General features: G+C 38.3%; 1 protein-coding gene across 17 annotated transcripts in view; it reads right to left on the minus strand.

Annotated features, from left to right (window-relative positions):
• The window catches only part of BAZ2B (bromodomain adjacent to zinc finger domain 2B), a 126,387-nt gene that overhangs the window by 98,324 nt on the left and 5,693 nt on the right, over positions 1 to 22,370 (minus strand). The window contains exon 1 of one of the 17 annotated variants that reach the window (XM_082763195.1): positions 15,371 to 15,388. The exons of the other annotated variants lie outside the window; for them this stretch is intronic. The gene's annotated coding sequence lies outside the window, so the exon portion shown is untranslated. Of the gene's footprint in view, positions 1 to 15,370; positions 15,389 to 22,370 lie in introns of those variants that run through there. 17 annotated transcript variants of the gene reach the window in all.

Here is a 22,370-nt window from a genome sequence, read left to right on the forward strand (position 1 = left end):
CTTCACAGCTCTTGCTGTATCTTCTAAACAGGAATAATACAACTTGAAAAGCAGGGAAGAAAAAAAAAAAAAAAAAAAAAAAAAGCAAACTGTCTTCAATACTGTCAATTTCCAAAGTCTTCTAACCTTAACTCAAGACCACAAACTGCTTTAAGATCTCCCTGTTCTTCCACTCATTTGCAAGTGTACATATAGTCCTTATTCCATTAAAGGTTTGAAGAAGAAAAATCTACCATCTCTTCACAAAGAATGCCCTCTTTTCTCACTTAAACTATTCTTGTATCACATACTAAGCACTCGTCACCTGCATTCGACAAACTACTAGAAGCAGCAGGAACTGAAGGCATTTACCTAAATCCTAACTTTGGAAAAACAGAGAGAACATAAAAGGAATGAATTTGACTGCAGTCAAATTCCAGTAGTCTGGAAGACTTAAGGAAAACACATGCACACAGTCAACTCTGAAGTTTCTGTCAACATGAGGACACAAAACAGGTAACTTTCGTTAATTGACAACTAAATACAAACTTCTAATTAATTCATGTAAGGAGGGAGTCACTGCAGGTCTTTTTGGTTTTGGTGTGTTTGTTTGTTTGGTTTGTTGTTAGGTTTGCTTTGAAACACTTGGAACTGAAGGAATGAAAAAGATCAATGAGTAGCCAGTCACCTTGCAAAGCTATTGTTCACACTAACGGCAATTTAGAATATAGTTGCAATTACATCAGGAGAAGTTATTGTTGGTTGCAAGACTACATACAACTATGCTGGTAAGCACATTCTATGAAAATGAATCAGAAGGAAAGTTCCTCTGCACTAAACATTAAAATCTCTTATTTTAGTTTGATACAGTTAAACATCACTCATCTACTCTGCTACCTTTTCTTGGATAAGGTATCATTAGACCATAACGCAGAAAACAACACTGCTGCACAATTATGTCTCAAATCTGTAGAACTCATAAATGACTTTTTTTTTCCCCAAAAAAATACTTCTGGGCAATTAATGATTAAAAATATCAAATAAAGAGGGGAGAAGAAACAATAGCATAAAAAGTTAGATGAAACAAAGGACAAAGAAACTAAGGGGAAAATTTGAAAAGATCTGGTAAAGGGAAAGCAAAGCACAGATGAGAAAAAAAAAAAGAAAAAAAGAAAAAAAAAACATGACACTGGTCAGGGCAGTTACACAGAACAGTTAAGTTGGAGGGAACATCTGGATCCATCTGGTCACACTCCAGCTCAAGCAGGGACACACAGAGCAGAGTGCCCAGGACCACGTCCAAGCAGCTTCCGAAGATCTCCATGGAAGCAGACTACATACATAACCTCTCTAGTTTTCATTAGGAAATCACTTTGTGAGCAGAAAAATATGGAGGTTGCCCATTTTTATGATTGTCCTAGTCTCAAGAAGCCACATTTGTCTTGGGAATACGCTAGCACTATTTTATTAAATCAGAAGCCACAGAAACCCTTTGACCCCTGCTTTCTTCAGTAGGCAAACTATAACTGTGACATAGAGGAAGCACACAAGTCAGACCGTCAGGTGGTAGAACACTGCACACACAGACTATAAACTGGCCACAAATTGTAAGACTGAGGCTTTTAGAACACAGTTCCTCTTTCTTTTATTAAAGTAATTTGATCTACATAGCTGGAGACATCTCCTACATGCAATTCTCTAGGCCCAGGGATCCACTTGCATAGACATAGATAAGACTGTCTAATAATGGTCAAGTAAACACCTTCTACAGACATTCCTTATTAGTCTTTGAATTGTTATCTATCCCCCTAAACCTTTGTGAATTTAAATTTATTTCTTTGACCATTTTCAAATATTTTTAAAATGTTATTAACAATTCTCATGCTGGTACTGGAGCAATTACACAATCTGATTTCTGAGTGCTGAAAATCTATATAAAAACTATGTGAAGAACAAGCTTAATTGTCTTTCAGTGCAAGAAGCCACAAAAGCTTAACTCCAAGTTTGAGACTTTATTTATCAAAGCTCTGTCAGCACATCAAAAATTGTTAGGCCATGAACCTTTCTACATCAGGACCTTTCCCTGTTATGATAGATGAAAGCAACGATGTCAGCAGTAACAAGACGGTCTACATCATGATTAGGAATTTTGATCGAGACTCAAGACTTGAAAAAAAAAATGATCTTTTGGCAAAGCCCATCTAAAAACGCTGAAAGGCTTTTGCGTCCTTTAATTAGTTTTCATTGACTCCCACATTGCACAGACATGACAGAATGCTTCTGACTCGGCACTTACAGAGATAAGCCAAGCACACTTATGAGTAAAAAGTGCTGGCCATTCCGTATAACCTCCCATGTGTGTCACTTCCATACATTTGACAGATAAGAAGAATGATGTCAAGGCCGTTCTCTAGCCAGTGGGGACGTGTTGATTAACAACTCCAACTGCCATGCCAATACAAATTGAAAAGAGGAACAGTCAGTAACAATACAGCAATGTTCCTCCTCCTGCCATCATGATCAATGGAAGATAAAAAGGTGAAAAGAATTATGAAGTTCTTCTAGTAAAGGAATTACCATTTCACACTTACTTTATCATCAGTTTTGAGTTAAATGACAAAGAAGCCAAAGTTTTTATGCATTAGGAGGGACTTTATTTTTCTCCTCTGCTTAAAAATTGACTGTTATATTGAGATTGCATATTTGTTCTAGAATCTCATCAACTGCAACAAACAGGGATGGAACAGGAAGACTCAACTTCAGTATTAACACAGACAGTCATGTCTGCCGAAAATATAAAGTAATTATTTTGCATATTCCACTACTAGCCAGTCTAAAATATTAACCACTGGGGGTAGAGATACGTGTTATTTTCTGAGACACAAATGTGGACATGGTGCTTTGGGACATGGTTTAGTGCTGGACTTGATAGCGTTAAGCTGATGGTTGGACTTGATGATCCTATGGGTCTTTTCCAACCTAAATGTCTCTATGATTCTCAGTGTTTCATTGAAGGCACATACAATCAGCTGGCACTTACAGCCTAAAGTATCTTATGATCTTATGAGAAGATCACCCTCACTGTGTCCCACACTAGAGAGTCAATCTAAATCTAACAGAGAAGCAGTATTTTTAAGACAGAAACACAGATACTTTTTTTACAGGTACATGTAACTTGTAATTGTTCTCTTGATGCCTGATACATACAAAAAAAATAACATTTTTCAGATGAAATACCTAAGTTACATGATCTGAAGCAGGAAGCACACAATATATTTTCACAAAGCTCAAAAACAAGTCACAACAGAAATGTTTAAAAAAAAAACGTGGTGCAAAATATTTAAAAACCTATTGGTCAGAGGACTATTAGAAAAAAAGAAACTGTTTTCAAAAGAAACAGTCTTACATACTGCTAATATGATGCTATATACTATGTATCATTCCATACATTTTTATAGGCACAGCAGAAAAAAAAAAAAAAAAAAAAAAAAAAAGAAAATAAAAGAAAAAAACAGGAATTGATTTAACCATAAGAGCATTTTAGAAACTGGAAGACAAGTTTTGCCTACAAATACAGGTTACAGATCGCATATAATCCATTACAACTCTATATTCCCTCACCCAAGATATTATCTTCTTTAGGCACTAGAGTGTAATACTTTAGGGACTGGAATATTCTGCTATCACCACAAACTAAGTCAGCACAGTACCAAGTTCAGCAAATACACATATTCTTTGGTGAGCCAACCAACAGAGAACTGAAACTGTTTAACACTAGAGATTACAGCTCTTGGTTTTCCTTTTCAGGTGACAAACACAGGCTCCTGCACTGCCATCTGTCACACAAAACAGAACAGAGCGCAACACTTCTTTTACATATTGCATAATCCTTAGAACATACTGTCAGATTCCCTCTTCTATATTTCACGATATGTAGTCTCCAATTCTGTCCTCAAGAACCATGTAGTCTGCTGGTTTTACTACAGAAGAAACACATTCACGTCTGAGTGAAACAGGGAGTTGTGATTAACAAATACCTACTAATATAAGCTAACCGCTAGTAATACTTAAGAAAAATATAATAGGATATGAAGAAGCTGATGATAAAATAACCCTTTTGCAATTCAAATATTCCATCTTCATTCCCATTTAATAGTGCTTAGTAAAATATTTTAAATAACAAATATTGTAGCAAACTGTACTGGTTTATGTCTCTACTACATTTACATTGGAAAACTGCACTTATTAATCACAGTGAAAATTACAAGATAAGGAATCATACAGTACATTTCCTAGTTATATGTGTAATGAAGGCAGCATTACTTTTTGAAACAAACAAAGATGTAAAAATGAGGTGTTATTACTGACAGATTGCACTTTTATTTCTTTGTACTATTTATTTTCTGAACTTCACTTCACTTGAACTGACCAAAAAAAGGTACTGAAGATTGTAGACTAACTTGAATGTTACCTTTGTTCCCTACCTTGTTAAACACTCATTTTCCTTATTTTCAAAATCACCGTATGCTTATATATAGCTTTGTATGTTCCTTGTATGTGAAGAAATAGAGATCGATTACTAAAAGGTGGAATTACAACCATCAAAAGGAAACTAGTAAACATGTTTTTATCAAACTAGAACACCAACTCTGAACTAACAATTATGCTTTCAAGAAAAAAAGTTTCACACGGGTCAATGCATGACCCATCAATCTTATCAAATGCAAAGTAAAAGCTTGTATCACTGAAAAAAATGATAGCACAAACGGACACCTTCATTTGTTTAGCCCCCAGCTGCCAAGGAACATAACAAGAGCCCTGAGGCATACTTAGCTGATTTATCAGATCACATGATAAACACAGGTGTAAGATACATGACCTGAGAAAACCTACGCTGGTGGGTGAAATCCGGTTCAGAGGGCTTCCTAGCCACAAAACCCTGCTAGAGTTAAGTAGCTGAGCCTACTACACAACACCCTGGAACAGAGAACTCCACCCCCTGCTAGCAAGCAAAATACAGGCACTGAGAAAACCAAGAAGCAAACATGCAACCAGAGCCAGATGCATGAATCTGCATGCTACACAAGAATCAACAGGCATGCAACAACCGTATTTCTGATAAGGAAATACTTCCCTTCCCTTAAATAGCCATCACGTACTGTTTTAACTTAAGCCAACAGTGTCATTTATGCCATGGCTCTGTAATACCTGGTTAGGAAGGTATTACAGGTACAACTGATTCATTCTTAGTTGGACTCATTTAGCATACTTTTCCTCACAGAATGCTCTGGGGTCAGCAGGGGCCTCTGGCTTCATTGGGTCCAACCCCAGCTCAAGCAGGGCCACCCAGAGCAGGGTACCCAGGACCACATTCTAGATGGGTGTTTTAAGATCTCCAGGAAGATGACTCCACAACCTCCCTGTGCAACCTGTGCCAGTGCTCCATCATCCACACAGTGAAAATGAACAAGTGTTTCCTGATGATCAAACAGAGCCTCCTGTTCCACTCTGTCCCCACTGCCTCTTGTCCTGTCACTGGACACCACCGAAGAGACCAATCCTGCTTTCTTTGCTGCCTCCCTCCTATCAGGAACTCATACTCTGATAAGAACCCCCTTGAACCTTCTCCTCTCCAGGCTAAATAGTCCCTGTTCTCTTAGCCTATCATCATAGCAGAGGTGCTCCTGTCCCTCTTCATCTCTGTGGCCTTCACTGGACTTTCTTCAGTAGCTCCGCATCTTCCTTGTACCTGGAAGACCAGAATGGGTCACAGAATTCCACACTTCTGACAAATTTCAATTCTCTCCTTCAACACATATTTAGCTATATTTAAAATAGCACTAGGATTTTCCCACAGCAAAAGGAATTACAATAACCACTAACTCAAAGAAACAGAAACTGCATACGGGTGTTTCTCCATACTATTGGAAAACTTCTTCCACTGTACTATTGAACAAAAACCACTGACAACATTGTACTACAAGACTTCATGGAAGTTGGGCGTGTAAAGCAAATCAGTGATTTAGTCTTGTACTAGACAAAAGAACTAGAGAATTACGCAAGAGCAATGGTCTCAGCTGATAGGAGCGAGAATGTGTTGGTTTTTTTTTTTCCCCACACGCCCCCTTCTCCTTTCCCAGCAGCCATGTCTTGATGAAGTGATGATGGGATTCTTGGCCACAAGAGAACTATACTGCCCTCTTGGAATGGCAAGTTTAAAAAAAAAAAAAAAAAAAAAGTGGTGAACTATGTATGCACAAAATAAATCTAAAAATAAAGAACTAGTTGTAGCCATACATTTTAACTTAAAACTGCTCATTTATTAAGTTAATTTCATTACTCTAGTACAACAGCTATGGATTGGCCTCTGATAACAGAAAGCAAAGTACAGCATGGGTTACAGCAAGTTTGAAGACTTCATTAATGACCACTTGATCAAAAGAACTATAGCTTTGTGTTTAGGACAATTGTAATGATTTTCTCTCTGCTCCCCTACTCTTTCTGGGCAAAAATATGCTTACGAGTACTTTCTCCTGGTCTGTGAGTTTTCAGGTTCAGAGTAACAACAGTTTTGACACAGGTTTCTGTGAAGAAAAAGAAAGACAAGATAATCTATGAACTTGTAAAAGAAAGTTGTCTGCCCGGCAACAGAAAGAGAAAATACTGCAAAGAAAGGGCACTAAAAGCGTTGGAAGAGATCACTGTGGAACACAATGGAGTGCGAAGTCGCAAGCCGGGGGTATTCTGAATATATCCAACGTTTCTTGTTTTTTTGTATTTTTGGTTTTTCACTTCTTAAAGGCTAGAGCTTGAACTAAAGGATGAAACTTCTACCACTGTTTAGCACTGATTTAATTATGCTGTTAAAGCGGTTCAAACCACTTCTAACATGAACAAACATCAGTAGAAATGGTAAACATTTCTTATATCTCATCACTTAACATCTTAATATCTGGATACGCATAGAAAATTGTACCTATTTTATAATAATCCATTGTGGAATAATTTTATCATAGAATCATAGAATATCCCAAATTGGAAGGGACCCATAAGGATCATCGAGTCCAACTCCTGGCACCACACAGCTCTACCCAAAAATTCATACCATATGACTAAGCACACAGCCCAAACGTTTCTTAAACTCTGACACACTTGGTGCAGTGACTACTTCCCTGGGGAGCCTGTTCCAGTGCACAACAACCCTCTCAGTGAAGAACCTCTTTCCTGATATCCAGCCTGAGATAACCAAAGTTTCTTTTACAAACAAACTGGTTTTAATGTAGAAGGAAAGGCATTCAAGATTTACATTTGTTTAAAACTTAACTCCCTTGCTTTCAGTTTATCCACAAACCCCTTATAACCTGACCCCTAGTGTTTCATTTGAAAATGTATCAGAGACCATACTCTTTAAACAATGCTATGTCTGATTAGTTCATTGGCTGCTATTAATAAAAAAAAAAAAAAAAAAGGTAATTTAAATGACTTGTTAAAAAAAAAAAAGTCCTGTAAAGTTGAAGTCCTTCTCTTTCACACTTATGCTGTTAGAGACTAGTTAAATATACCTGTCTAATTGCATCTAACTTCTGTAATCTAAATACTGAAACCTGTTTTTCAGCAATGGTATGATGACTCCTTTTCTAACATCAACAGCAGTTAGTCATTGCCACATGCATGAACCAGTGTAATTCATATTGTAATACAGCTGCTACTCTCACAGGCTTTTTCATGTCTGACAAACAGGTCTGAATCTTGCTAATCAGGTTTACAGTTTACGACTTGGAAATGCATCAAGTATGACCTATCGCTCCACTGAAACCCAGTCCTTAAAAAAAAAAAAAATACTTAAAATAGATAAAAAAAAAACCTTCACTTGCATTAAGTAATTGCTACATGCCTTTTTAAGCCCTGTGATTTTCATTTACATTGAACTAAATTAAAAAAAAAAAAAACTGCTTTTACTGATGAAACTGCAATCAGCTGTCCATATACTAACCATACAATCAGTCTTTACAGGTAGTTGTTAAGCACACAAACTGTGGTTCCAAAAAATCCTCAACTGAAATGAAAGTTATGGAAAACTGTGTACACATGTCATTCAAAGTCAAGTTTGTTTTCTACACATCAGTGCAAACGTTTGTTCTCTTAGGTACAACTGGAATGAAAACATAACAAATCAATGTGATTCACATGAGCGTATCTGTGCCCACAGTAAGAAATACACATGAACTTATGTAGCAATGATTCTAAGGAATTTCCACCAACAGAAATATTTGATTGCTTATTGTTTGTAGTTACATATGTAACTATCATTCTAATTATGTTACTTAAAAGTCACCTACATGTTTTAATTAAAAAATCACAACAAATTAAAGGTAATCTGAAAGAAGTATTTTGATCCAAAAAGCAAACCTTAATCCCTAATATCCACATTCTCTATTATACACATAACACATGTAAGAAGGTATAAAGCAAAAGCCACAGACAATAAATTTGCAGTTACTACAGGTTTTGTTAAAAGCATACAACTTTTGTGGTGGGAGAAAAAAAAAAATCTCCTATGAGCAAAGTGCTCCTTTGATGGTCCTTCGTACTTCTGTACTGCCATAAACCAGACCCTGCCCAAGAAAGACAGGCCACCTGGCAAGGACAGCGATCATGGAGTAGATTCACACATAGGACAGCACACAGACGCTGATGAATCAGAACTGCTTTGGGCAGAGCAGAAGTAGCACCAATCCTGCCTACCATTTCCTCAGCTGGTAGGTTTAAAAGCTCCGTGTCTTTCTACAAGACTGTAGAAATTTATCTTTGAATGTCCAGCCCACTTTCAATTACAGTTGAAAATGAATTGCAACTGAAGTTACCACATGGAGTGAACAAGCACATGGAAAAATTGGTGAACAGACAGTGTGATCATATCATCGCACATGTACTGGCAACAAGCAATTCAAAGGGGAAAGGGTCACGACGGAATCTCCTGTGTAAATAGCAAGCCTCTGGATTTTATCAGAAATTACTTGTCCCATTTCATTAAAAAAAAAAATAAATCTGAAATCAACCTGTTTACAGTAAAGTGTGTAAACACAAGTTAATCTACAGCTCCAAGGCTCCGCATCCAAGACAAAATTTTTTAAAGATTTTCAAAAGTCTACATTATGTAGAATCAACATTCCAGAGCGTTTAATTTTTTAACACCATTTTAATACATCAAAATTAACTTTTTAATTGGGATGGTTCCTGACATCATTAAGAACTACAATGCGAATACTGTGAACACAAAGCCAAACTTTTACATATAAAACAATTCAAGTACTATATTCACTGGATAGGCAGACGCATATGATTACTTTCCTGCTTTCTCTAACACTTTTCTCTGGGAATAGTTGGGCTTTGTTTGTTTGTAGAAGTGTGCTAAACTCGGTATCTGCTTAGAATAGGGAAAAAAAAAAAATACTCTCAGGTTTTTCTGACTACTGTTATTCAGTGTAAGTGGGGCAAAACTTTTCTCATAGTAACAAAAATGCCAGTTAATTAGAAGATTGTTTAAATCCAGTAGTTTTTGCTGTCCCCTTTTATTTTTTTTATTATTATTTTATTTTGAATGGGTAAAGATGCAATAGGCCTTCTCTAAACTAGATGCAAACTCCATGCCTCAGCTACTGCAAGCCCCACAGGACATAAGTAGCTCCATCATTTTTATTTCTAACTCCAGCCAAACATTAATTAATTTAACTGAACTTAACTGCCACTTTCTTGCAATACTCCTACGTCTTTAGGATAACAGCTTTTTCCATTTAATGTAATGTCAACAACCTCAAGATGACTACCATTTTTTAAGTCATAATTTACAGGAAATTGGTACTATTCATATAACAGTTGGGATTACTGCACTACTAACAATTACTTCCCAAAGAAGTGAAAGAACTTGTATTGGCTAAGTAAGTAACCCATTTTTGCACCTTAAACACTTTTGCTAGTAGTTTCACAGCATGACAATTTCTAAAATTCTGCACTACATTGAAGGAAGTTTCTTTTAAAGTTGCTAAAAGTGTCTCTAAATACATCCAAGACAAAGCTTTATTTAAAGAGGAGCTATATGTTCACAAAAAATAAAACTCCTTTTTCAACAAAGTTTTAACGACATGCTTGCAAAACCTTGCTCAAAATTTTCCTCCTCTTTAAAACATTTCACGTCAGCACCTTTTGTGTCAGACAGTTTGGGACTTAAAAACCTGTTATGCAAATATAGAACTGCAATTTTAAAATGTAGATAGCATATGCAGAAAAATAGATTTGTGTGTGTGTGTGTGTGTGATTTTTTGTTTGTTTTTTTAAGACGTGCTTCAATTTTTTCCTCTAATATGTAAATCACTGTACTTTGACTATAATATATATATGATGCATACTATAAAAATTGCTTTTTGCAATTGTGGTCCCAATATTTAAATATGCTAATACACACAAATACCTTCTATACACTATCCGAAGTTTAAATACATTTTCTAAAACTGAGGAATAATCAGCTCCAACTGTCAAACAAACATTCAGATACAACAGTAACTACCCAAAATCATCACAGCAAATAGTCTATGGTGTCAAACGTTCTCTTAAACCCCTGTAATTTTTTTTAAGCAGTTATAGAATTGTTGAACATAGTCAGTGCTCTAGGAATTTGTAAATCTACTCCAGGATTGACTTAACAGTTGAGGCCTAGAAGAATATAGTCCATGGTCCAAACACTTGTTCACACAATGTTTCAACAGAAATTGTTTTGATTACATGTCACTGTTTTTTAGAATCTTGTATTTGGCTAAAGCACATGTTGTTTTGCTTATAAGACACCTCTGTAGTTTGGTCTAAATTTTACTTATATCTACTGAAAGTTAACTAAATCCATCACTGAAAGACATTTTTGGAGATATGCAGCATAGTCCACAATGTTTGGGCTTAGGATTTAATGGAAAGGCATACAATCTTTTTTAAGAGAACACATTTATGTATCAAATCCTGAAATCATTACCCAAAAGCTAAAATGTAGCTGCTTTCCAACATTTTCTACTGACACATTAATCTGACTACTCACAGCCTTGCCCTGACGTTCAGAATGAAAACGTCATTTTTAAGTGCTCTTTTTCCATGTCAGATGATTCACAAAAGGTAAGTGAGAGTTGCCAAAGTAATTTAAGTATTTACATTATCCTCCCTTCTAGAACATCTGTTCCCATGGAAAGAGAAGGAGAAACTAAGCCAGGATCCTTCCAACTTCAGTTGCTGGCTGCTGGTTCCCAGTTCTGCTTTTGCTCCCATGGCAACTCACATGGCAGCAGGAAAAACAAACAGAGAGGATAAACAACTTAGGTAGAAGTGCTACCCACCAAAAAAAAAAAAAAAAAAAAAAAAAAAAAAGTACTCCAAAATGCTAATAAACTACAAAATCAGAAGCAGAGGGAGAGAAGTCAAAAAATAAGTCTGCAAAAATAACTACGGAAGTATGATCTGGAGCATAAAACTCTTAATTTATACAAGAATCTGCACAGCACGAAAATTCATCACTCAGCAAAAACCCTTCACACACACACCCCACATAAGAACACACATACTTTGTCATATGCATAGTCCTCGTTCATTTGCTCATGCAAATCTGGCACCGTAATAGATGGGCTTGTCCCAGGCTCCTATTTTAGAACAGGAATTGCTTTTGTTCTCTCTCCATTTTTCTCTTTCTGAGCAGTTCAGTCTTGGGTTGCCACAGGCAGCGGAGATTACATCTACAATACTCTCAGGGTGAGTACTACCCAGTCCCTGCTAAACTTGGCCTCTGTCTCAAAACAAAAAAGAAATGAGGCTTCTGATTGAACAAAACTGCAATCACATCTCTGCCAGTATAACGCTGCAAAACATAAGGGATTCCTTTGGTCTGTTTGTTTTTTTTTAACTCTGCCTTTTCATGGGCTGATTTTTTTTTTTCTGAGCACCTTTCTCCTTTGATCATCAAGTTCAACAAAGTTCAACAAAGGCAAGTGCAGGGTCCTGCACCTAGGAGGAACAACCCCAAGCACCAGTCCAGGCTGGGGGCTGACCTGCTGGAGTGCAGCTCTGCAGAGAGGGACCTGGCAGGCCTGGTGGACAGCTGGCTGACTGGGAGGGAGGCAGCAACGTGCCCTTGTGGCCAAGAACGCCAAGGGAACGCTGGGCTTAATTTAAGAGTGTTGCCAGTACGTCAAGGGAGGTGATCCTCCCCAGCTGCTCAGCCCTGCTGATGCCATATGTGGAGTATTGTGCCCACTTCTGGGCACCCCAGTACCAGAGGGTCATACAACTACCGGAGCGAGTTCAGAGGAGGGCTGCTAAGACGATGAGGAGCACCTGTCAAACAAGGACAGGCTGAGAGAGCTGGGCTTGCTTAGCCTGGAAAAGAGGAGACTGAGGGGAGACCTCATCCATCGGTATAAATATCTGAGGGGAGGGTGTCAAGAGGATGGATACAGTTTCTTTTCAGTTGTGCCCAGCAAGAGGATGAGAGGCAACAGGCACAAACTGAAGCACAGGAGGTTCCATCTCAATATGAGAGGGCACCTCTTTACTGGAAGGGTGACTGAAAGCTGGCACAGGTTGCCCAGAGAGGTTGCACAGTCTCCTTCTCTGGAGATATTCAGAACCCACCTGGATGCCATCCTGCGCAAGGTGCTCTGGGTGATCCTGCTTGGCAGGGGGGTGAACCCTATGATCTTCAGAGGTGCCTTCCAATCTCAGCCATTCTCGGATTCTGGGGAGCTATTAGTATAGAATAGTTCAGTTGGAAGGGACCTTCAAAGATCAGCTAGTCCAGTTCTCTAGAAGGTAAACAAATACTGGAATGTCCTGGGTGGGGACTAACCTCACAAGTGTTGCAAACCTCTTAATGACCTCACATGTGATATACCTAACAGACAGACACACATGGGTATAGAGAAGACAAGGAATATGGGAAAAATCTGTAAGGTTTGAAGTTACATTGCATAAAATTACTCTGTACCATGTTAATGGAAGAATGCATGTTAACAAACTCAGAGCAAAAAGAGTACAAAACTGAAGGATAGGACAATTAGAGATGACTGAAGAAACATGGTAAACAATCACAAGCCAAAGATGTTTACAGTTCAATCCCTCACAAAATAAAACAAAACAGAACCAAAACAAAATCTCTGTAGTCATTAGAATCATATATGTATTTTTATATTTTGGCATCTATTAATTCATCTACACAAGTTACCAAAGACCGCACTAACATTTATAAGAACAATATAAACAGCAACAGTAATTCTGAATGAAGGTACAGATCCTCCACTCGGAAATCACAAGTATAATGATTTCACAAATGTAACGTTACATTTGAATCACTGTTCAGCAGCCACTGACAGACACCTTATATTAACTTACCTGATCATTCTACGTACATTCCAATGTTCGTCACTACAGCATCCAAGGATGATTCTGCAATTTAACCAGTCATCACATGGAAAGCAATAGCTCTTGTTTTATGTTAACAAAATATTGGGTTTTGTTTCACTGGGTGATTTTAGTTCTAATAATTTATTTCAGTCATATCTGAAATGTCCAGAATTTGTTTTTTTTATTTACTTTCTCTATGCCAAGTATGAATTTATAGCAACTGGTCACATAGCCCAAGATGAAGACAACTGTTTACTCTTGTCTTATAAGGAAAACATTCCATAACTGATGATTCCTTTCAGTATTGTTTACTTTTTCTTCTCCTACTTGACACGGGGTGACCTGAAGTAATGCAGTAGCTTATATGTTTTCCATTCTGTTCTTTATTCTTTTCCCAGCAACATGTCAAATTTGCATTTTGACTGCTTCTCAACTGGTACTTTTAACCAAACAATGCACTGACTCCAATATTGCTATGCGATTTCAGGTAATTGTTTTAGAATCCATCACTGTGTGTGTTTAGTTAGTGATGCCCTGCTTCTCTCTGCTCCATATATACCACCCCATATTACTCTGTGATGAATTTCAAGCAGCCACTTTGTATCCTGGGACTCTTCGAGTTCATTCAGACCTCTCCATAAGCATAGTGCTTCTTCACCATGGTAAAACTTTCATTTCTCAACAGAAAAACTCAGCCCAGAGTATAACTATAATTGTTTCAAATTACCTCACTAGAAGAAAAATCACACATTTTAAACAAGCCATCACAAATTCTGACATCACTTATTGTACAGATAGGCAACCCAGTAAAAGAATCAATATGGATCTCATGGATTTTAAGTAGGTAGTTTGAAAACACATTCTGAAAGGTCTTAATTTACTCTTGATCTGCATGTGGCTGTTATTTTTTCAGAGTAAAACTTCGTCAATAAATCAGAATTTAAATCAAACTCTATAAAGCATATAGTGACATCATACTACACCCAAAATTTTCTTACAGAATTGAGCAACCTGATCAAGTGGGTGGCATCCCAACTTCAACCTGCCAGATGTCAACTGGGAATATCACACAGCTGAGACAAGCAAATCCAGGACATTCCTGAAGCACCCTGATGATAACTTCTTGGTATAGGTACTAAGAAAGCCAACTAGAAGGTGCCCGTCTGGACCTGTTGCTTGTAAACCTGGAGGGTGTGGTGGGTGAAGTGGTGACAGGTGCTGCCTTGGCCATAGTGACCATAAGGGAGTTGGATTCAAAATCTCTGGTGATAGGAAGAAAACTGCCACCAAAACTTCAACCCTGAATTAGAGGAGAGCAGACTTCAGACTGCTCAGGGAACTAGTTAGTAAGGTTCCCTGGGAAACCGCTTTTAAAGACACTGGGGTCCATCAATGCTGGTCGGTTTTTAAGCCCCACCTCTAAAGAGCACAGGAACAGGCAATTCCAAAATATCAGGAGTCAATCAGGAGGGGCAGAAAGATGGCTTGGCTGAGCAGAGATCTTCGAGAGCTTAGGCAGAAAGTGTATGGCCACTGGATGCAAGGTTGGGTGGCATGGAAGGACTAATGGGATACTGCTCATCTTTGTGGAGAGGGAATTCAGGTGGCCAAAGCTCAATTAAGAGTTGAAGCTGGCCAGCAGTGTGGGGGACAATAAAAAAGGCTGTTTTTAAGTATGTTAATGGGAAAAGGAAGACCAGAGCAAACATTGGTCTGATAATTAATGAGGACGCTCACCTCAAAAACAGGGATATTGAGAAAGCACAGATGTTTAATGCATTTTTCATCTCATCAACACCAGTGACAGGCTCTGGGACCCCACCCCAGCCCATGAGTTGAAGGACGATGACTGTAGGAACGATGAACTCCCATTTAACCCCAAACTTGTGTAGGATTTGCTGCTACACCTGGATGCATCCAAGTCCATGAGGCCTGATAGGATTCATCCCAGAGTACTCACTGATCTGCCTGATGTCATTATGGGGCCTCTCTCAATTATTTTTCAGCGGTCTTGGGAATCTAGAGAAGTCCCAGTTGACTGAAAGCTGGCAAGTGTGGTCCCAGTTTTCAAGAAGAGCAAGAAAGAAGATCCTGGCAATTACAGGCCTGTCAGTCTCACTTCAGTGCCTGGTGAAATTATGGAGAAGATTACTCTGGGAATTGTTGAAAGACACCTAAAGAACAGCACAGTCTTCAGTCAGAGCCAACATGAGTTCACTAGGGGAAGGTCATGTCTAACAAACTTGATTTCCTTCTAGGACAAAATCACCCAGCTAGTTAACCAAATGAAGCCAGTTAATGTAATCTTTCTGGATTTCAGTACAACATTCGATGCTGTCTTGCACAGTAGCCTTCTGGACAAAATGACCCCACTGAACCATGTCCCTAAGCACCACGTCCAACTTTTCCCTAAATACCCCCAAACAAATTTGTGGACAATACCAAACTGAGTGGAGCTGTTGACTCCGTCAAGGGTGATGAGGCCTTGCAGAGAGATCTGGACAAATTAGAGAGCTGAGCAATCACCAACAATATGAAGTTTAACAAGGGCAAATACCAGAATCTGCAGCCAAGAAGGGGCAACCCTGGTTATATGCATGGACTAGGGGACAAGATACTGAAAAGCAGCCCTGCCAAAAGGGATCTGGGGGTTTTGATCAACAGCAAGCTGAACATGAGCCAGCGGCATGTCCTGGCAGCCACGAGGGCCAAACATATCCTGGGGTGCATCAAGAACAGAGTTGCTAACTGTTCAAGGGAAGTGATGATCTGGTTCTACTCTGTGCTGGTACAGCCTCACCTAGAGTACTATGTGCAATTTGGGGCATAACAGTGTAACAAAAATACACAGCTGTTAGAGTGTGTCCAAAAGAAGGCAACAAAGATGGTAAAGGGTCTAGAGGAAAAGACATATGAGGAGTGGCTAAAGTCACTTGGATCATTCAGCACTGAGCAGAGCAGGCTGAGGGGAGGCCTCATGGCGGCCTGCAGCTCCCTCACGAGGGGAGGCCTCATGGCGGCCTGCAGCCCCCTCACGAGGGGAGGCCTCATGGCGGCCTGCAGCCCCCTCACGAGGGGAGCGGAGGGGCAGGTGCTGAGCTCTGCTCTCTGGGGACAGCAACAGGACCCGAGGGAACGGCGTGGAGATTGGACGGGGAAGGTCAGGCTGCGGGTTAGGGAAAGGTTCTGCACCCAGAGGTGGTCTGGCACTGGGAGAGGCTCCCCAGGGCAGTGGTCACAGCACTGAGCCTGTCAGAGTTCAAGGCGCATTTGGACAACACTCAGACACATGGTCTGATTTTTTTTTATTTATTTGGGGGAGGAGGGGGAGAGGAAGCGATCCTTTGGGGACCCAGGAGTTGGATTCGATGATCCTTGGGGGTCCTTTCCAACTCAGATATTCTATGTTTCTATGGTCCCTGCCCGTGGCAGGGGGATGGAACTAGGTGATCTTTAAGGTTCCTTCTAACCCAAACCTTACTATGATTCTATTTTATATATATATATATATACATGAAGCAACCTGATGCCCCTTACTCTTTTTAATACAAGATTTTACACAAGATTTTAGAATCAAATTGGCATCTTTCTGTCCAGTAGCACTGTAACTGTATAAGTATGGATCTTCAAGAAACAAGTAGTATCTAACTTCAACTATGATACTGCAGAGGGATAAGTCACAGCCAGTGGGCTCAGGGCTAGACAAGCCCAATCACCACGCCAACTGCAAAATAAACGAACTTCTTAAAAAGATGGTTAAAGCGACACAAAATGAAAGATCCCTTTTCCCCCCTTTTTGAGGGGAACACTTTAGATTCGACACAAAAAGAAAAAAAAAAAAGGCATTATCTGACTCTGTGAATGTCCTTCCACAGCTACATGCAACAACTCATGTACCAGTCATTTACTGATTATCCTTTTTTCTCTAAGTAAACTATCACAAACCTTAGAATTAAAAAATACACATGAAAAATTTGAAGATTAGCCATACAAACAAATATCCCCTCTTACCAAGTCAGAAAAACCTTTCAACACAGTAGTATACCACCATACATCCAAAACGATACATGAATCTTACTTTCTACCTTAACATTCTGACTCGTAAGAAACATAAGACAATATAGGTAACTTCTCCAAATTGTTGCTTTGATTGTTAGGCTGGTAGGAACTCTATCTACCAATCTGTCCAATGCCATATTTATACAGTGCTCACAATGCGTATTTTGAGCCTGACTGAATCTTAACATAAAAATGCAACTTTTGCTCATAAAGATCAATTCTGTACACTTTGAAAATTCTTCTGAAATAACTCTGAAAAAAAACATTTGTTGGTCACTGCTTTCTACAAGCAGCAGAATTCACGCTAAGCAACATATTACAACTTGCAGGAACATTTTCAACCAAAAATAGTGATTTACTATTTCTGTACTACCTTCTGTGCTGGGTCACCCACAGAAATTTGCAAGGGATTTTTTTCCTAAAAGTTTCTTAAGTGACTATTATAAAGAAACAGATTTGAAATTTGGCACCAAAATACCTCTTTAAAATTTATTCAAACTTCTGCAGTAAACCACAAAGGATTTATTGAGTTATGAATCACTCAAATTACGTACGGAAACTTTGTAGGGGCTGCTAAAGAATAAAATTCTTGTATGTACAGAGAACATAATGAAGATCTACACACATTACCAAACTAAACTAGGACTCAACTATTACCGCCTATGCTGCTGGAAGCAACAGGGAAAACAAACACTTAAGAATGTACCCTTCTCCCCGTCCAAGTTTTATAAAAATGAATAGAATGCAGACCAGTTCTGTTGAGGTCAATGTATGAAGCGAATTAAGTCACTCAGCTTTCCTAACTGTGTTAGAGATCCCACTGAACTGCATTTTAAACTTCTCCTAAAACAGACAAAACAGATCACTGCACTATGTGACTGCTCCTGTATTTATACTAAGCACTGTACAAGATACCAAAACTACAATAAATTACGTAAATAAAGCATTTAGAGCCAAAGAAATAAAAAAGGGCAGTTGCCTACCTTACACGTCTGTTTGGATGATACAGGCGTTATGTTACTAACAGATCTCTCAAAATATACAATTAATTCATACAACTGAAAAAAAAAGTCTACACTTAATTGTATCTTTGAATAAACCACTTATATCAACATAGTAAACTTTGCAATATGCTGTATATCCACAACAACATAACAATTAACACCAAAAGTTAACTGGCATCTTCGAGACTTGTCAACAGATCACCAATATATCTTAAGAATCAGGAACAGGCTGACATACAGAAAACCTTTCCAAAAATTCATGGAAGTATTCCAAGCTGCTATATACACCATAAAAAAAGAAGTTACTAGTATAATCTATTCCTTTTAGTTCCTTACACGAGGGAAAATAGTGCATTTTTACAAGTGATTACTTGTAACAATTGCAGTTACTAGTTAGTGCCCTTCACTTTAGTTTTATCTTCAAGTTCCCTTCCTTCCCAGCATGCTGTTTGACTACTCCATTCCATGATCAACAGACTTCTTCATACAGTCACAAGAAACAGCTCATGAAAACCCTCTGGACAAGACTAACTATAGAATCAATACTTCCCACTCTTGTTCGAAAATGCATTTGTCTTAGTGAAGATGACACTGAAGTCTTAGGAATACAAATCTGAAAGCACCTCTTAAAAAGACAGCAATTGCTGTCCCATCCACCCACTTTGCTTAAACCCCATGTTCCAAATCCTACTCCACTACATTCAAGGTATGATTGACAATCAGTGTTTTCTCTACTAAGGTGTCAGAACAATGGAGAATTGATGGAATGTATTGCTGTAATTTTTTCAAATTATTCAGTACTAATACACAAAAGCTCTGAACACAAGAAGAAGAAAATCCATTATTTTTATGCCGTTCAACGGTACAATAATCTACACCCTTTCATTGTTTTTATACAGGAAAATGGATCTCAACTTTCTTCCCACTTCTCAGACAATTGTTTCAATCACACTTTCCTTGGGACAGTATCCTTTCAGCACTGCCTTATACCCACAAAATGATTAGAACATTTCAGTTACTGTCCATTGTTTTCTGATTGTCAATGATTACTAAGTAGACTACTCCCATTCAGTGTTTCCACTAAAAAAAAAAAAAAAAAAAAAAAAAAAAAGAGGGCTCAAAGCATCCATTTCACTTCTTTAGAGCCCTCCTTAAAGTAATTTCCTTTAAAGAGAAAAAATGGGCACCCTATTGTTTCTAATATTAGACTAGCTAAATAAGACGACAGAGGAATTCTCTTTGCTTTGAAAGCTCTTAAAACTGTGCTTTATAATGGAACTTTGGAGCACTCTGCTCTTCTGCCTCACTTTTCTCCTAAACCACACAGCTGTAGTCTTAACTATTATCTCTGATCTAGCTCTTTCATCAACATCGAAAAGAAGCAATGAGATGCTTTAGGGTAAATCCAAGGACGAAAAATGATCAGTGCTGCAATGGAAAAGCACTACTTTACATTTCTTATAGTTAGCCTTTTTAAAAGTGCTATAAGTACTTAAAAAAAAAGAAGAAAAAAAAAAAAAAACACAGCTGTAGGGAGAGATAGTATCTTTTATTAAATCAACTAATACAGCTTGAAAAACTAGACCATCTTTCAGGCCTGTATGTCCTCCTCCAGGTATTTTTAACTGACTGACTAACACATTAAGGAACCTTCTTTAATGGCTTCCCATCTTCCTGGTTCCACACATACAAAATAAGAATTTATTTACAGGCTGTGCTTATTACACCACATGTGCAATATAATCACATTTCATATTTCTGGTTTTCCCTCCAAAAGCACTGGGCACACAATGCATTAAAACAGCATATTTCAGCAATTAGTTTTACCAGTGTAACCTTGGATAAGTCTAATGATTTCTTATTTGGAAAACTGAAAGAAATCAAAGGACTACAGCAGTTGGTTGATGTTATTTTTTTAGGCTGCTTTACATAAACAATTGTTATTTAAGATGCGCATCACTGCTGACCCTTACATTTTGTTTCTCTAAAGCTCACATTTTATCATTCAACATTTTCTTAGAATTGAATATTTAATATTGAGGCTGTTCTGTGTTGCAAGCTTGGCTGAAATGAAAGGCCTCTGTGGCTGCAGTGACTAGGTTTCAAATGCAGGTAGATCAATAAAAAAAACACTCAATCACAGCCTCCATGTGTGACTGGAATGGTTTATAATAGCTTGCAAATGACTATGTGCTTGCTCTAACCAGCTGTTCTTAAATTAAGAATATGCAAGCAATCCATGTTAAAGCCAAATCCCAGCACTATTTCTACAGAGAAATCCCAGTAGTTTTTGCTTGTTCTACACGTTAGCTCTGTTAAGGATACAAATAGCAGTAAAGCTTCAGAACAAATAGGACCACGCTACTGGCATTTCATGCACTAAGTCCATTATCACAGCAGGGGTTGTCAATCTCTAGAACTTTCCTATAAAAGCTCAGGCAGTACAACAATTATCTCCCAGCAAAAAAGTAAGGAAAGAAAAAAAAAGTCTAAGCCAAGCTGACACTTCTTTGCTTCAGCCAATCACATTGTCAGCCCTGACCTCTTAGGCTTGCATCATGCTTCAAACATTTTAAAACATCAATCATAAAAACAAAGACAGGACATTGAATTATACAGTATTAACCTCCAGGGTTTGCATACAAAGACCTTAGATTTATTTATGTCCCAGCACGTTAAGAGCTTCACTACACCATTCTTTACACCAAACTGGCTGCCAATTTTGATGAACCTCTCTGCCCTCAGCAGGAGTGCAGCGTCTTTGATTAATGAGTGCATCCTTGTGGAAAGGTGTAAGAACAGAAAATGGGGCAAAATTCACACAATTACATCACTACACATCAGATGGACCACTGCAATAATCATCATCAAACTGGATTTCTCTCGTGCAAGAAAACACTGAGGACTGAAGAGGAGGTTATGGTTGTTTTTTGTTTTTTGTTTTTTTTTTCCCCGATTATATTTGGATACCCCAACAACCACCACTGTTTTAAAATAGTAATCTGATAAAATGCAAGACACTGTTTAATAGAATGTTTCAGCATTGAAAACGCATAAGTTTCTCAATACAAATTGGTTAATAATGTCACAATCGAGATTTGTTAGTTACATATTCTAAGTGAAGGGAAAAAAAAACAACTCCCTAGAAGATTTCAAAGTTTTAGCTTCTCATCCAAGACTGAATCTTCATAGATTCCAAATCAACAACAGCTAGGCAGAGTATTTTGTACCACTGTACCATCATATTGAATAAATATTCTGAAGAAAATCTAGCTTATGCTGCCTCTAACTTGCAAGAGCACACTAGTAAGGGTTTCTGTTCATAAAAGAAAATTCCTTGCCATCCCTTCCAACAGCTCCTGAGTTCTGAGGCTCCAAGAAGATGACATGGTCTGACAGTCATGATATTATTTCTAAATCTACTTGCTCTTCTGGTGACCAGTCCTTACACTCAGCACTCCCATCGGTTTCAATGGGACTATTCACAATAGTAAACACTCCATCAGGTAGATAACGTTTTCAGGTGGTGCCTTTACATGTTTACTTGTTTAAGGTTTTGTACGATGATCCCCTCAGGGGCTACCTAAATCTCTGCAATCTCTTCTTGCTAACTACCAAGGCTTAACCCATTCAGTTCGTTACAATGCCTGACCTACATCAAGTGAAAAGTGTCATGTGTCCTTTAAACCCAGCAAAGGACATTCAGGATGGGCGTGAGTAGGAAGGCAAAGGGGAAGATCTCCTGTCAGTGACAACAAGCATCCCCCTTTGGAAAGGGCAGGGACACTGACAAGCCTAATCTATCTTTTTTGCAAGCCCATACTTTTCAGAGACTCATCTGAGATATCACCTGCCATTAGGTAAATTTTAAAATGGATACTTTCTTTGATATTTGTC

The sequence above is a fragment of the Aythya marila genome, assembly GCF_965140915.1.
Source record: "Aythya marila genome assembly, chromosome: 6".
Taxonomy (NCBI): Eukaryota; Metazoa; Chordata; class Aves; order Anseriformes; family Anatidae; genus Aythya; species Aythya marila.